The sequence below is a fragment of the Diadema antillarum genome, unplaced genomic scaffold (assembly GCF_040938485.1).
Source record: "Diadema antillarum isolate AM-2024a unplaced genomic scaffold, OU_Dant_1.0 seq00001526_RagTag, whole genome shotgun sequence".
Lineage (NCBI taxonomy): Eukaryota > Metazoa > Echinodermata > Echinoidea > Diadematoida > Diadematidae > Diadema > Diadema antillarum.
Genome location: NW_027272258.1, coordinates 159,030 through 173,639, shown reverse-complemented (window position 1 = coordinate 173,639; position 14,610 = coordinate 159,030). Strand labels below are relative to the sequence as shown.

Genomic DNA, 14,610 nt, shown 5'->3' with positions numbered 1-14,610 from the left:
AAGAATAAAGCCCATTAAAAAAAAAACAGTTATCCTTATAGCTAACGTAATCAGTATTTTTTTCAATTATATTTTATTGATTTCATTCAAATCATTCATAAATCAACCCATTCTGGGTGTACCATGAACATAAACGGTACAAATGCCATTCAAAACACAAATCCATTTATCAACTTATACTGCGAATCATCTCTCTTCAACATAACAACTCGATTATAAATCAATCCTACTGACCATTTCTTCACGAGAAAGTATTGACATGTACAAAAAAAACATTATATTCTTTGACTATACTGAATCATGTTACTCACTCTCACAAGGGTATATACATATAAAAAAGCGACAAAAATACGTTACACAAAGCTAGAATGAAATAATTTCATTGAAAATCAAATCCCCATCCCCACCAACCCCGATTCACTAAAACCTACCCTACACCCACACCCACAACCACCAAACACATACACCCACAACCACCACACACATACACACCAAACACCAACACACATACACACGTACACCCCACACACAAACACACCCGAAGCGATACCAACTTCCTTCCTAATGAAAACGACTTCCAAATGTTGATTGATACGTAAAACATGCAAGCGTGTAATGGAAACGTATGTAGAAAAGCATCGTCCGCCCGCACCCAAATAACGCTCCAAATTCACATTCAAATTCATCAAACAAAACTCATCAAACTCCTAACTGCTGATAAAATCCTATAACCTTTATGCCAAACAAAAACTTACCCCTCCCCGCACGCGGCCAATAACACATTATATTGCCTTCACAACTGATATCTACACTGTACTAAAAAAGAAAAACAAAACAAAACAATACTTAAGCTCTTGTTTTAGAAACATTTTCCTATTTCAGCAAATGTAATCCCAACTTATTTCTTTTTAAAGCAATTTCTTTTTCTTCATCCCGAAAACTTATTATTCTTTTACAAATTTCCTCAAAAGTAGGAATTTTTCCCTCCGACCTAGATCTAAAAATGATATATTTCAAAATGAAAATTATTGCATCATAAAAATTTACTTTTGGATCCCTTCCTATAACACCAAAATGAACATCTCTCCGCTCTATATTTCGAAGATCTGCCATCTCAAACCTATCTATCCCTTTCTGCCACAAATTTGCCACAAAGTAATGCTGACGTGTATCGACGAAAATATACACACACAAACACACACACTATTTTGTTTTACGATATTCTTTATTTCGATTTCATTCAATATCAGGTCCACGTTGACAATGAAATCAATAATAACAACAACAATAACAACAAAAGGCAGCTGTATTCTTCTTTCTTGTGCTGCTAAACACACACATGCACACGCACACAAAATATACTAGTACGCGCTTTATAAATGTCCTCATATTTTCTTCCTATATTCCATTTCTGTTCAATATCCCGACATTATTCTGGTCCTATGATTCAATATTGTTGGTGATTTTTTTTTCTCTTTGGAAGCCCGTTATCAAAATTTCGGTTTGAGCACTTGTCACAGAGGTAGAACTATCGCAAAAACTCCGTTTGCAAGGGCAGCTTGGTCTGAGAAAAGCAAACAATCAAACAAACAAATGCTGATGACCACACTAGTGAGTATGAGAAAGCAAGGCGGATGTCAATTAGTACACCAGAGGAAACCGTCAAAGTTGTTGCGGATATTTCGTAATGGCATCACGCCAGATTTCCTTTTCTGACAAACTTACTGTTCTAGATTTCAAGATCGGCAATAGTGAGAGCGACGGTGAGGAAAATAGAAACCATATATCTATTTTTTCCTTTTTTTCATAGGTGGTATTCCACAAAAAAGAAAAAAAAAAGTGACACTTATAAAATTCCCAAAACTCGCAACGGTACTCCAGAGAGAGGAGCTCCCTCGCGGGGGCCAAAAAGAAAAGAGAGGGAGAGGAGAGAGGTTATTGGCTGCTTTATCTTTGAAAAATAAAGGATGATTGTCCTTTGTAAATCTTGCGAGAATGTAAGTTTATCTTTGTCTGTTTAACTTCGGAAATTCATTTCCTTTTGTTTAAGTAAAAATTCTATCTCCATTACAATCCTCACCCCAACCCCTATCAAAATCACCTGCACTCAGCAGCCTTAGTGGAGCGGCATAGCCTGAAAATGAGAGGAATTGTGCATTTTATGATAAAAGCACCAAATTTCGTACACACGTTGACAATAACATTTGAAATAAATTCAGATATTGAGCCCTCGTAATTAGCGCCCTCAGCGCCAATGGCAGCCATTTTTTCAAAATGGCCGCCAAAAATGCCATTTTCCTTAAAAAATTACAAATTTCAGTTGAGAAAATCTATAAGACTTTGCAAATGAGTGGGAAATAACATTCAAAATAGATTTAGATAGTGGGCCATCGCATATTGCGCCCTTAACGGCCATGGCAGCAATTTTTCAAAATGACCGACATAAATGCTGTTTTTCATAAAAATTACTATTTCAGAAGGGAAAATCTATAAGATTTTGCAAATGAGTGGAAAATAACATCAAAAATAAATTTAGATATTAAGATTTTGCAACTGAGTGGGAAATAACATTTAAAATAAATCTAGATATTGGCCCATCGCAGCCCATCGCAAATTGCGCCCTCAACGGGAATGGCAGCCATTTTTCGTAAAAATTAAAAAAATTTAGAAGGGAGAATCAAAAATAGTTTGCAAACGATGGAAAATAACATTCAAATAGATTTAGATAATTGGCAATTGCAAATTGCGCCCTCAACGGCAATGGCGGCCATTTTTCACAAATGGCTGCCATGAATTTATACCAACCTTTTTTTCAGAATTTTCTATTATCAGGAGGAAAATCGATAAAATCTTGCACTCAATTTAAAAATTCCATTTGAAATACATCTAGGGCCTATGTATTACATTATTGTAGATAGTGCCCTTTTACCACTGCAGTCATTTTTTTCAAACTGGCCCCATGGATTCCATTTTTTTTTTTGTTTCCTGATTTCACAAAGAAATAGTCAATAAGATTTTGCACACAATTTGAAAATTGTGGTCGAAATTGATATTTGTATTAGATTATTGTAAAAAAGTGCCCTCATCAGGCTTGGCCGCCATATTCTGGAATGGCTGCCATTCTTATAATTATTTTGTTTTAAAAAATGGCAATTTCAGAAAGAAAAGTCAACAAGATGTGTACATAAATTGACAATCATAAATTACAGGAATCAAACAATATGATCAAGCCATCGTTATAGGGGCCCTCATCGGCCATAGAAGCCATTTTTCAAAATGACTACCATAGATGTATTATTAGTTCAAATGTTTAGACAATGCTAATTCATAAAAAGGAAAAGCCAACAGGGTTTTGCACACAAGTTGATAACTTTGTCAAAATATAAAGAGATTATTTAGGCCATCGGTGAATTGTGCCCTCAGGAGCTAGCTATGGTAACTTTAAATTTAAGAATGGCTGTCGTCGATGTTTTTTTTTTTCTAAAAAGATGACAAAATGATTTTGTATACAGGTTGACAAAATCAAAGATTTAGATAATATTAATTCTAGATATTGTTCCTTTGCAAATTTTCAAGAAAAAAGTCACTCATATCGTTAATGCAGCCATTTTTCAAAATGGCTGTCAAGATGGCATTTTTCTTCAATAAAGATGTGCTAATGCCGGATGAAGGCAATGCAACTTTTTGCGCAAGTTGACAATTACATACAAAGAAGTTTAGACATGGAGCCATCATAAACTGTGTTCTCAATGGCCATTTCAGCTATACAAAACACTTTTCTTTTTTGTCTTGAAAATTTGCTTAATTTCAGAAGGAGAAGGCAGTACAGTACTCACAGAGACATTCTATAGTCTGCATTGCGGTGTTAAAGAAATCATTTGAGGAACAATGAAAACAAACAAGGCAAATGCTTAGCAATTATATCCCATCAATGATGAGCCCCCCCCCCCCCCCCCCCCCCCCCCACCACCACCACCACCACGCAATGAACACAATGGAGCTTTTGCATCTTTAGTGAAATTTGACGATCTGGTGCACAATTTTGTGGAAAATTTGCAAATTTTCATTCAAAAAAAAGTAAGAAATTCATAGACAATATCAATGAATTAAATGGAGGATCTGTCGCCTCTTGTTCTGCATGTTTAAAATAAAAAAAAAACAAGAAAAAACAGATATACAGGGACAAGGCAAACGGCTACATCATTTTTATGCTATATTGTACATAGTTTCCACCCTTGCTTCTTTTTACTATGTACTTAAAAGTCCACAGTAAATTACTGAAAGAGACCGTGGCAAAGGGGCGGGTGCACGTCACGAGACCGACACCCACGAGTCATATAGCCCAAGAGTCATACAGCTCACAAGTCATACAGCCCATGAGATATACAGCTCACGAGTCATACAGCCCATGAGTTCGACACTAAGCTAACAAGGCCCACGAGACCGACACATTAAGCGCGTGTTGTATCTGTCGAATTCGTTGGCCGTTTTCACCTTAATAGTGTCGGACTCATGGGTTTTATTTGCCTAGTGTCGAACTCATGGGCTGTGATTCGTGAGCTGTATGACTCATGGACCTGTTTTCGATGTCGAACTCGTTGGCTGTATGACTCGTGGGTGTCGGTCTACTGGGATGACCCCGAAAGGGGCTTCTCTCTCCAAAACGAGGGCACTTTTACACTTTTTTGATTAAAATTCAGCGATCTAATGCAAATTTCAGGTGGCAAAAATGAAAAATTTCCGAAAAAGAGTAATATGAATATCCAGGTACAATGGCGCCATGTATTAAGTTTGACAGCAACACCATATCATTCAATATAATTGGACTATAGGATGATTGTCCTTTGCAAATCTTGCGAGAATGTGAGTTTATCTTTGTCTGTTTAACTTCGGAAATTCATTTCATTTTGTTTAAAGGGTGTGTACAGTTCTGGTCGAGGTGAAGATTTAGCTTTTAACATTTTGCGAGATATTCAGAAACCACTCTACAAGATGTCAAAGAGCATGCAATTCTAAAGGGTATCAAAAGTTTATTTGATGAAAATCGGTTTTGAAATGGCTGAGATATCCAAAAACAAGGTGAAACAAAGAGATCCTAATAAAGTTGTGGCATGTCACCTTTTATTATTATCACTTTTTTGGATATCTCAGCCATTTCAAAACCAATTTTTATCAAATAAATGCTGAATACTTTTTAAAATTACATGCTCTTTCATATTTCATAAGAGGTTTCTCATTATCTCACTTAGAAATGTTCAAAACATGAATCCCTTACCTCAACCAGTACTGTACAGTCCCTTTAAGTAAAAATCTCCATTAGAATCCTCACCCCAACCCTCATTAAAATTACCTGCACTCAGCAGCCTATTATAAAAACAATAACCTGTCTGGATCTGGATCAATACGCTTCCGGACGCGTTTTTTTTTTTTTTTTTTTTTTTTTTTTTTTTTTAGACGGACAGGGTGGTACTACTGCATGTAGTGCTTCATACGGCATAATCGTGCTTCATACCACATTGCAAAGAGAATGTTATCAGCATTAATTTTTCCACATTTGTTTTAATGTGTATCATCACTGTACTGAGAATATGCAGTACTAAATGTTATTGTCATTAGTTATACCTTGAAAGTGGTTACACTCGAGTACAGTATTACGGACAATACCTGTGATACTCCATAATAATTAATACGGTGCACTGTGCATGTTGTGGGTGCGCTGGCGAGTGTTGATGAACATGAACAACAACAACGGTGGTATTTCCCTTTTTGCCGAAAGCTCTGTTCTGATTGGCTATAGACCTAAGTAAGTTTCGCTGGGGGCGCTTTACGTTCACGACAATTTTTTTTTTCAAAGTCGATAACTTGAATTGACGCGACGGAGTCTTGTGCAAAACAAAGGACCTGTCCTGGAAATACTGTAGGTAACTCTGCAAATGTTACGTCAGAATTTCTTGTTTAGTTAGGAGTATTTCGTGAATGTCATAGAATTTCGCATTGTCTAACGTTAGTTCGTTTAAAATTGTGGGGCAAATACAAACAGCAGCGAGTATCCCACGTAGTGCGGCGGTGGGCTACAGTGCAAGTGAAGACGTAGTCCCATACCTTGATGTTTGCGTAAGCTACAAATATTTTCCCCGAAGGCGTAGACTAGAACTCTTGAACCTTGAACCTTGAAGTAGTAATCCCTTTCAGCAGTTCCTTGAAACTATCCCGGGATGGTAGACGTGTCGTGCGTCAGTGAGAGGTGACATGGTGAACAGGATGATTTTAAATGTCACTGTAATGTACAATAAAAGTGACGGTGCATAGTGCTAGTTAGCCTGACCAGACACTGTGCTGCGCACAACCACAGGGTCTGACATGTGTTAGTGTTTCAACGTTGTAAACGACCGTCACTATTGACGGCAAAATCACATAAAATACTTTTTATTTTGTATGATTTTAAGAGTAATATAATTTGCAACACTTACCTACAGCGTATTTTCCTGATGGTTGAGTTGAATTCGGCGTTTTGTTGGTATCCAGACCTTATTGTTGAATTTTTCGGAGTAGATCGTGCGGTGGCATCTTTTCCTTCGAGAGCTTCACAAAAGCAACAAACTACCACGCATGCGCATTCAGAAGTGGTTGCTTTTTACGTACGCCCGTGCGCCCGTGCGTTTCATGTGTTACGTAAAGCTTGTAGTAGATCCGCGCGTGCTGCACCGGCAATGATTTGAACTTTTTTAGTCGGGGTCATCCGACTATCTCATCACTTCCGCCCCGACTACCTACGTTGTAGTATACGAGAGTGTCAATGCCATTCATATAACACGCAGATGAGGAGTGAAGCAGTAAGGACGTTTACAGACCTGATTTCAGCCATAGATTTCGGTAAGTTTTAGACGTAATTAAACAAAAAATCGCATACCGGTTATTGAATGATGGTCATAGATTACGATAATTCCTTATATTTTAGTTTTCCACGATTAATAAAGATATTCATGAAGGAAACAGTGAACGATAACAACGTCCGCGAAGGAATAGAGGTGCAGCGCTGTCGCTTCGCGACAGCGCTGCGTGTAGTTAAGTGCTAGTAAAAAAACATGCATCTTTTCTTAGAGTTAGAGCATGTGTGACCCAACAGAGGCTGCATCACTCGGATGACTGGAAGAGCAGCCTCTCTGAATGTTAATGGGTTGGTAATTGTGACCACAGCCTACAGGTCCTGGCAGATGGTTCCAGGTTCTAACAGCTCGGGGAAAAAAGGAAAATGTAAACACATCTATGGTCGCGGTTGGGATTATGTACTTGAGCTTATATGGTCATGCTTTCCTATGTAGGTAGCTGGGAAAATCACATGTGGTAAACGTAGAAGTTGACAGTAGTGTATCTTATGAAAGAGGGTGCACTGTGCAAGGAGGCGTCGTGTGTGGAGACTATTCCAACCAAGAGCCAAGACCAGCGTTGAGGAAGATGTTGAATACCTGTAGTCTCCATGTACAAACCGAGCAGCAGTTTTCTGCACCTGCTCAAGAGAGTTTACCATTGTAACTAATGTTAGCTGTGTGTGGGTTCCAGGCCTGTGATGCATATTCTAGTTGGGGCCGGACAAGTGCGGTATAGGCTCTGGCCTTTACTTCCTTGGTGCATGGTGATAATGTTCTGCGGAGAAGCCCTAATGTCTTGCTTGCTCTGTGTCTGATGTTCTGGCAATGTTTGTTCCAGCTCAAGTCATGAGTGATTGTCACTCCCAGGTACTTGTATTCCTGTGCCTTAGGTATAGGGACATTGTGGAGATGATACTGGAAAACGGAGGGATTACGTTTCCGGGTGATAGACAGGACGGCATGGATTTTGAAAACATATCCTCACATAAAATAGAACTTTCGCGAGCCGATGTGGGCCGCCATTTTTGTTCAGAAAGTGGATGTTACCATCGAAAAAATTCAGAAAAACATGAGAAAGACATCAATAACACCGCCAGAATTGCGATCTTGTTTGCGGCCAATGCATGTGCGCCCGCTATTTTCACATGCTTTCGCAATGGGAATTGGCGTTTACCCAATGTTCGCGAGACATGTGAAGGCGTTCAGCTAAAGATCGCGGAGCACGCGCATATTGCATAGGGATTGTACATCGTGCCGCAAGCAGAAATACAACGTCGCATATCGCCCTTATCGGCGAAAATTGTGCCGGGTTTTGCCCTGGTAAATCATGAAAACTGCGTTGGTCAATGGTAAATTTCTTTTATGAAAACAATTGCGTTAATGAATAATCTTGTCTATGATATATGAAATGGTTGAAAATAATTTGCCTGATTTGTTTACAAGTTGGAAAAACCCTTAACAATGCTTAAAGTGCCGTAAACGGGATATTTTACTCAAGTGGTCTATGGCATAGCAATGCCCGTTGCCAGTTGTCGTTGGCAATGGCAGCCTTTGTTTTCGGGCTGGGGCTGGGCTCTGTATCAGTCCGGGAAACCCGCTCATGAGGACCGCTCCCGCGTACGGTACGAGGACTGCCCCGCCTCATGAGGACCGCCCCCATGCCTCATGAGGCCCGGGGGGAGGGGGGGGGGGGGGGGTGAACGCCTCATGAGGCCCCCTATTCACTGTTATTCATCTCACATCTGACGTATAAATTGTCGCAACTTTGCACTGTGATTTTTTGTTACACACACATGTCCACTATCCATGATGAAAAGAAGAAAAAATCCTGTCTGGTTTTTTTTTTCAAAAATCGAGTTTTAATCAACCGATGCAGAGCGCCCATCAAAACACGGGCGCAGGCGTGTTCGCACAATGCAAGACTGCCGCACCTAGCGGCCTGATCCGACTAGTCGGATTACTACTATTTTAATGAAAATTTTATTATTACTATTAATTATTACTATTACTACTAATTATTACTGTTATTACTACTAATATTACTACTATTTTAAATCTCTATCTATCTCTAAATCTATCTCTAAACGTGCAGTTAACTGCGACCAGCAGCCCCATACACATAGCGTAATGCCTAAAATGGGGCTGCAGACTACGCACTGTGGCATTCACTGATTCAGGATCATTCATGACAGGGTAGTATCGCGGACATATTGAAATATCAACTTAAAATGGAAAAATTCCTTCAATTTGAAGACTTACTACTACTATTAGTGAACATACCTGGTTAACATACATGGTTGTGGGCATTAAAGTTTACTTCAATATCCAAAACTTATTTGCCCCTCTGCTGCTCCATCATCTGGATACGATATACGGTAACTAGCAAACTTTTGTTTTCTGTGCTGTGCGGTTTTAGTGAGAACATGGGCATAAGAATTGTTGTTCAGGGTTGTATTTGTCCTTTTTTGACTTCCATGCTTTCTCCAAGTTGGATTTGAAAGAGTTGAGTGATGTACTGCTTACCACATGATCTGGGAGATTATTCCATTCTGTGATGATCAGCTGTGAGAAGACATTTGACCGTTTTTTAGTTTTGCATCTGTTCTTCGTCACCTTGAACTTGGGCCCTCTACTCTAAATGTGGAAATTTTCGCAGTGTTGAAATTTTCTCTCATTTCACGCAACCAGAAACTAGCGCGAAAATAAAAGCATGTGAATATTTTTGCTTGCCATGCGTTCCTGTGCGTGACGTCTTGATTCCGCCAAATTAAAAACACGCGAAACTCTTCTGACCCGGCCCAGCCAAGCGTGAAAAATTAGTCGCGCGAAAATATCCACTTTTACAGTAGTCCTGTTGTCAGTTCTCAAATTAAAAAACTTGCTTGGACTCTAATGTCTTCCAGCCCATTCATAATCTTGAACGTTTGGATAAGATCTGTTCTGTGTCTGCGGTAACTTAAAGGACAAGTTCACCTTCATGGACATGTGGGTTGAGTGAATGCAGCAATATTAGTAGAACACATCAGTGAGAGTTTGAGCAAAATCGGTCAATCCGTTCAAAAGTTACGAATATTTTAAGTATCTGCGCAGTCACTGCTGGAAGGGAAGACTACTATAGCTTGTGATGTCATATGAGTACAACGATATAAAGAAAGAATAGAGAAAATTCAACATATTTCCATTTTTCTCGCATAACAAAAGAACACTCAACTTCTCTCTTTCAGAAGGCGGGAGGAATAATATTACCCCTAACACACGTCAGTAGCAATTCAAAGAAATGTGCACTTTATTCAAAAAGTAAAGTTTTGTGAAATTCTCTTTTTATTTTCCTTATATAGTTGAACGCATGTGACATCATACAGTGTACACTGTAGTAGTCTTCTCTTCCAGCAGTGACTGCGCAGATACTTAAGATATTCTTAACTTTTGAAAGGATTGTCCAATTTTCCTCAAACTTTCACTGATATGTTCTACTAATATCGCTGCATTCTCTCAACCCTTATGTATATGAAGGTGGACTTGTCCTTTAATGAAGGTAATTTCAGTTCTGCTAGTCTCTCCGGATATGTGAGATTTCTGAGGTTGGGTATTGGCTTGGTTGCTTGTCTTTGGACTTTCTCTATCTTCTGTGTATCCCTTTTCAAGCAAGGGTGCCATATCTGGGAGCAATACTCAAGTGATGGGCGTACTGTAGATTTGTAGAGTTGAGTGAATGATCGTTCGTCTAGTGAAGGAAATGACCGTTTGATAATTCCCATCTTACGATTTGAACTTGCTGTGATGTTGTCTACATGAGTTGAGAATTTCAGCTGATTGTCGGACATGACGCCTAGATCCTTCTCAGTGGTAGAAGATGAGATGAAGGGACCTTGAGATGTAAGACTGGAGTCAAAGCATGGGTTATTCTTCCCATATTAATGAACTACATTGTCATTGAAAGGTAACTTCCATGTGTCTGCCCATTTGCTCAGCTTTTCAAGATCTCTTTGAAGGGCTGTGTGGTCACTGATGTTGTTTACCACAGAGTAGAGTTTGGTGTCATCGGCAAATAGTTTAACTGTCGTCGTTGGCACACCAATGATATCAGGCAGATCATTAATGTAAATGAGAAATAACTCCGGTCCAAGAATGCTGCCCTGTGGTATGCCACTCATTACATGGGTTGGTTTAGACGAAGTTCCATACTACTACGGTACTTGTTGTTGATTCTGCAAGTATGATTTGAAGTTGAAGTATTGACAACAACATGGTTCGTGAACGTTTGTTATTTTTATTTTTATACCGCCAATGGCAATACTCTTCCTGATAGATCTAACGTTAGTCCCTTTCTGTTCAAATTGATGAATAATGTGACTCGGTCGAGAGGAACCTGGGAGAGCTACACTGAAATGATGGCCAGAGCATGCGCACACAGACATCTTATCCAGTCAATAATGGGTGATTTCAAGTTCGTTACTAGTGCTATATATGCTAGTGCTAATGCTAGCCCCCAAATAACTAAGTTAAATTGACCTCCGACACCGATGGTCAGATTAACGAGGCAATACGGATCAAAATTATCGCTCACCAGCACTAGGTTGTAGGTAGGTGTTGGAATCGCAGCACCGCGAGCTCCGCGGGAATTACACGATGAAAAAAGTGATGGCGCGTAGTTAAAGTCAAATAATTATACAAATAATACGTATAAAAAGATGTAGCTAAAACTGCTTAGTTTTAGACAAGGAAGACGGATTAAAATGCCACAAATTTCACCCCTTCTTCAAAACACAATTTTCTTTATTTTGCTCCCAGGCTCAGATTTCTATGGCCATGTCTGTAGTGTTCATGTTCTTTACGTTGGCGACCATTGCATTAGCATAGGCTTTGCACATAGAACGTGCATCTCTTATGAAAGTGAATACTGGTCTCGCATGGCAAACGCTTACACAAGCACCGAATTTGAAATGAAGAAAATGATAATCCCTGCTGGCTAGTGTTAGTCAATAGGGAAAAAGCACATAAATCGCTAACACAGACGGCGGAGCTCGGTTCAGCAGACAACATTCATCACCGAGCCCAGCACCAGCAACTGGAAATAAAGCAAGTGGCCCTTGATTCGACATCTTACGTTGTGGAATCAAAATAGCGTGCATAATCTGAACGCTTGTGCTGGGACCATCGTTCGACAGCCTGTGGTTATTGTTTGGCACCGGGTGACCGTAGTTCGACATTCGTGAGGTACAGCCCTGTGCGCTCGCCCTGCCTATGTGATATTAGTGCGCGTGCCACGTGTGGGCATTTAACTGTATACATAGTACATCACACGATATCTTTACTTTACTTACTTTACTTTAATCCATCGATGCTAGTAGGTCTGGGCCTGTTCATCGATCGATTGGTGGTCATTTGAATCAATCGAGATTTCAATTATGAGTGGTTCTATGGCAAGGTGTGTGTGTGTGGAGAGAGAGGATTCAAGACATCTGTTAGTATCCTTCAGGGTCATATACAGATGGTAATTCTTTCCAGTAGTTGTCTGGTCTGTTTTTGAAGGAGTTCACAGATGGGGCACTGACTACCTCTTCTGGTAGCTTATTCCACGAATCCACCACTCTATTTGAAAAGAAGAATTTTCTAACATCAAGGTGCGCGAATGTCTTCTTTGGTTTCAGAGTGTGACCACGTGTTCTGTCTTCATTGATAAGGTGTAGCAGGTCAGTGTCAGTGTTCTAAGCCATGGAGATACTTGTAAACATCAGTCATATCACCTCTCCTTCTGCGATGGATAAGTGTTGGTAATTTGAGGCGTCTTAACCGGCTTTTGTAGGGTATGATCTTCAAACTTGGTACCATCTTTGTGGCCGTACGTGGGACATTTTCAAGTCTCCTCTGTTCACTAATCCTGTACGGTGACCATGCTTCTTGACAATACTCTAAGACAGGCGTCACAAGTCCTACAGAAGTTTGAAGGTGTCCTCATCATTGTTTATGAAAGCTCTTCGTATTACCCCTAGTAGTTTATTGGACTTGGACACAGCCTGGGAGATGTGATCTTTGAAGGAGAGCTTAGAATCTACAAGCACTCCGAGGTCTCTTTCCACTTCAGATTCTTTCAGGGTTACAGTTTCATTGCCACTTTTCATGCAATATTCATGACTTGACTAGGAGGGTGACCTGCCTATCTTCACCACCATACACTTGTCAGGATGGAATCTAAGCTGCCATTCCTCTGCCCATTTCTTCATCTTATTCAGATCAAGTTGCAATTTCTGAGAATCTTCGAAGGTGTTGCTTCTAGCATAATGTTTAGTGTCATCTGCAAAAAGCTTGATTCCAGACTCAATAGTATTGGGAAGGTTATTAATATGGATCAGGAACAACAGCGGCCCGAGTACGCACTAGTCCATGTGTACTCCACACGCTGTGCGAGAGATTTAACGCATACACAACACGTTGACAAACCATGGTGATACCGCAAATTCTGGCATGGATGGAATGCAAAATATGAATATCGCATACATGCTTGAGTTTTTGAAATCTCATAAACGGCTGCCATCATGCCTATAGGTATACACGCTGTACAGATTCATCGCAAATAAACGGACTACCAGATAGTAACTTCAAAACTTGGAATGAAACGAGTCTATATCTCTGCAACTTTAATTACCCATTGAACTGCTTTTGCGAGTTGAACAGGGAGGGTTGGGACAATGATTTTGGGGGTCCGGCGAGGTGGCCCACTGTTGTGCTCTTCGGAACACATGTGGAGGTAGTTGCATAGTTTGAATTTCGCACTTGATATGCGGCATTTTTAATTCATGAATTTCAGTGAATTTTTATTTGTAAGAGTGGTCTATTCATGGAACCCTGTCGAATCAAGGGCCACTTGCTTTATGTCATAATTTTTTAGGTCAACTCCCAACACCAACCCACTAGTCTACAGGAAGTTCTTTTGACTTTAGCATGCTTAGTCATCTCCAAAAGTCCATCAATATTCCCAGTTTTCACCAAAAAAAAAGCAAAATTGGCATCAACTTTTCTAACGCAAACAGGAATAACAAAATATGTAATGTTAAGTCCAGTGTTGAGAATCAGGTCCAGGGTCACCAAAAAAAGCGCTAAAATCGAAAAATATGCTGTTACAAGATTTCTTGCTTGTCGCAAACTCAGAGTGTGATGGTGTCTGCATAAATGCAAAAGAAAACAAAATCTCTGTATATTATGCTGATGATGCAGAGACTAAATGTAGTCTCTAGTTAAATGCAACAGTGCCAAGTTTACTTGCCAGAATTCAGCCATCAAAGGGTGCTGCAATGTCCCTGATGCAAGCTTGCACAAACAAGGTATGCTGCAGTGCATTTTTCAGCAGCCCTGAATAAGTGCATTGACATAATTGAACACGGCTGAATTTTGTCCGGGCCCGACAGATTCTGGTCACTTACCATTTTAAGTGATATATCAGTCCGGGGGGGGGGGGGGAGGGGGGGGGGGGGGGGGGGGGGGCCTCATGAGGCGGGGCAGTGCTCTTGCAGGAGGCAGTCCTCGTGAGCAGGTTTACTGGACTCACATTTTGCACAGCAGTTTGCCTGTTTTATATCATGTACACAGATTGAATTAAGCAGCATGCAGCACTTTGCTCAAGGTATAATGCACAAGTGGAGATCTCAAGCATGAATAATTCATGTTGCACAGAACCCACTGAGAATGTCTGCCGCTCCACCACTCACTCCTGATTACTCAGAGAATGACATTTTTTACTATC

General features: G+C 40.0%; 1 protein-coding gene across 1 annotated transcript in view; it reads left to right on the top strand.

The window, feature by feature from the left end:
• The first annotated feature begins 5,861 nt into the window (after positions 1-5,861).
• The window catches only part of LOC139710374 (uncharacterized), a 37,922-nt gene continuing 29,173 nt past the window's right edge, over positions 5,862-14,610 (top strand). The window contains exon 1 of the mRNA XM_071622289.1: positions 5,862-5,917. The gene's annotated coding sequence lies outside the window, so the exon portion shown is untranslated. The remainder of the gene's footprint in view (positions 5,918-14,610) is intronic.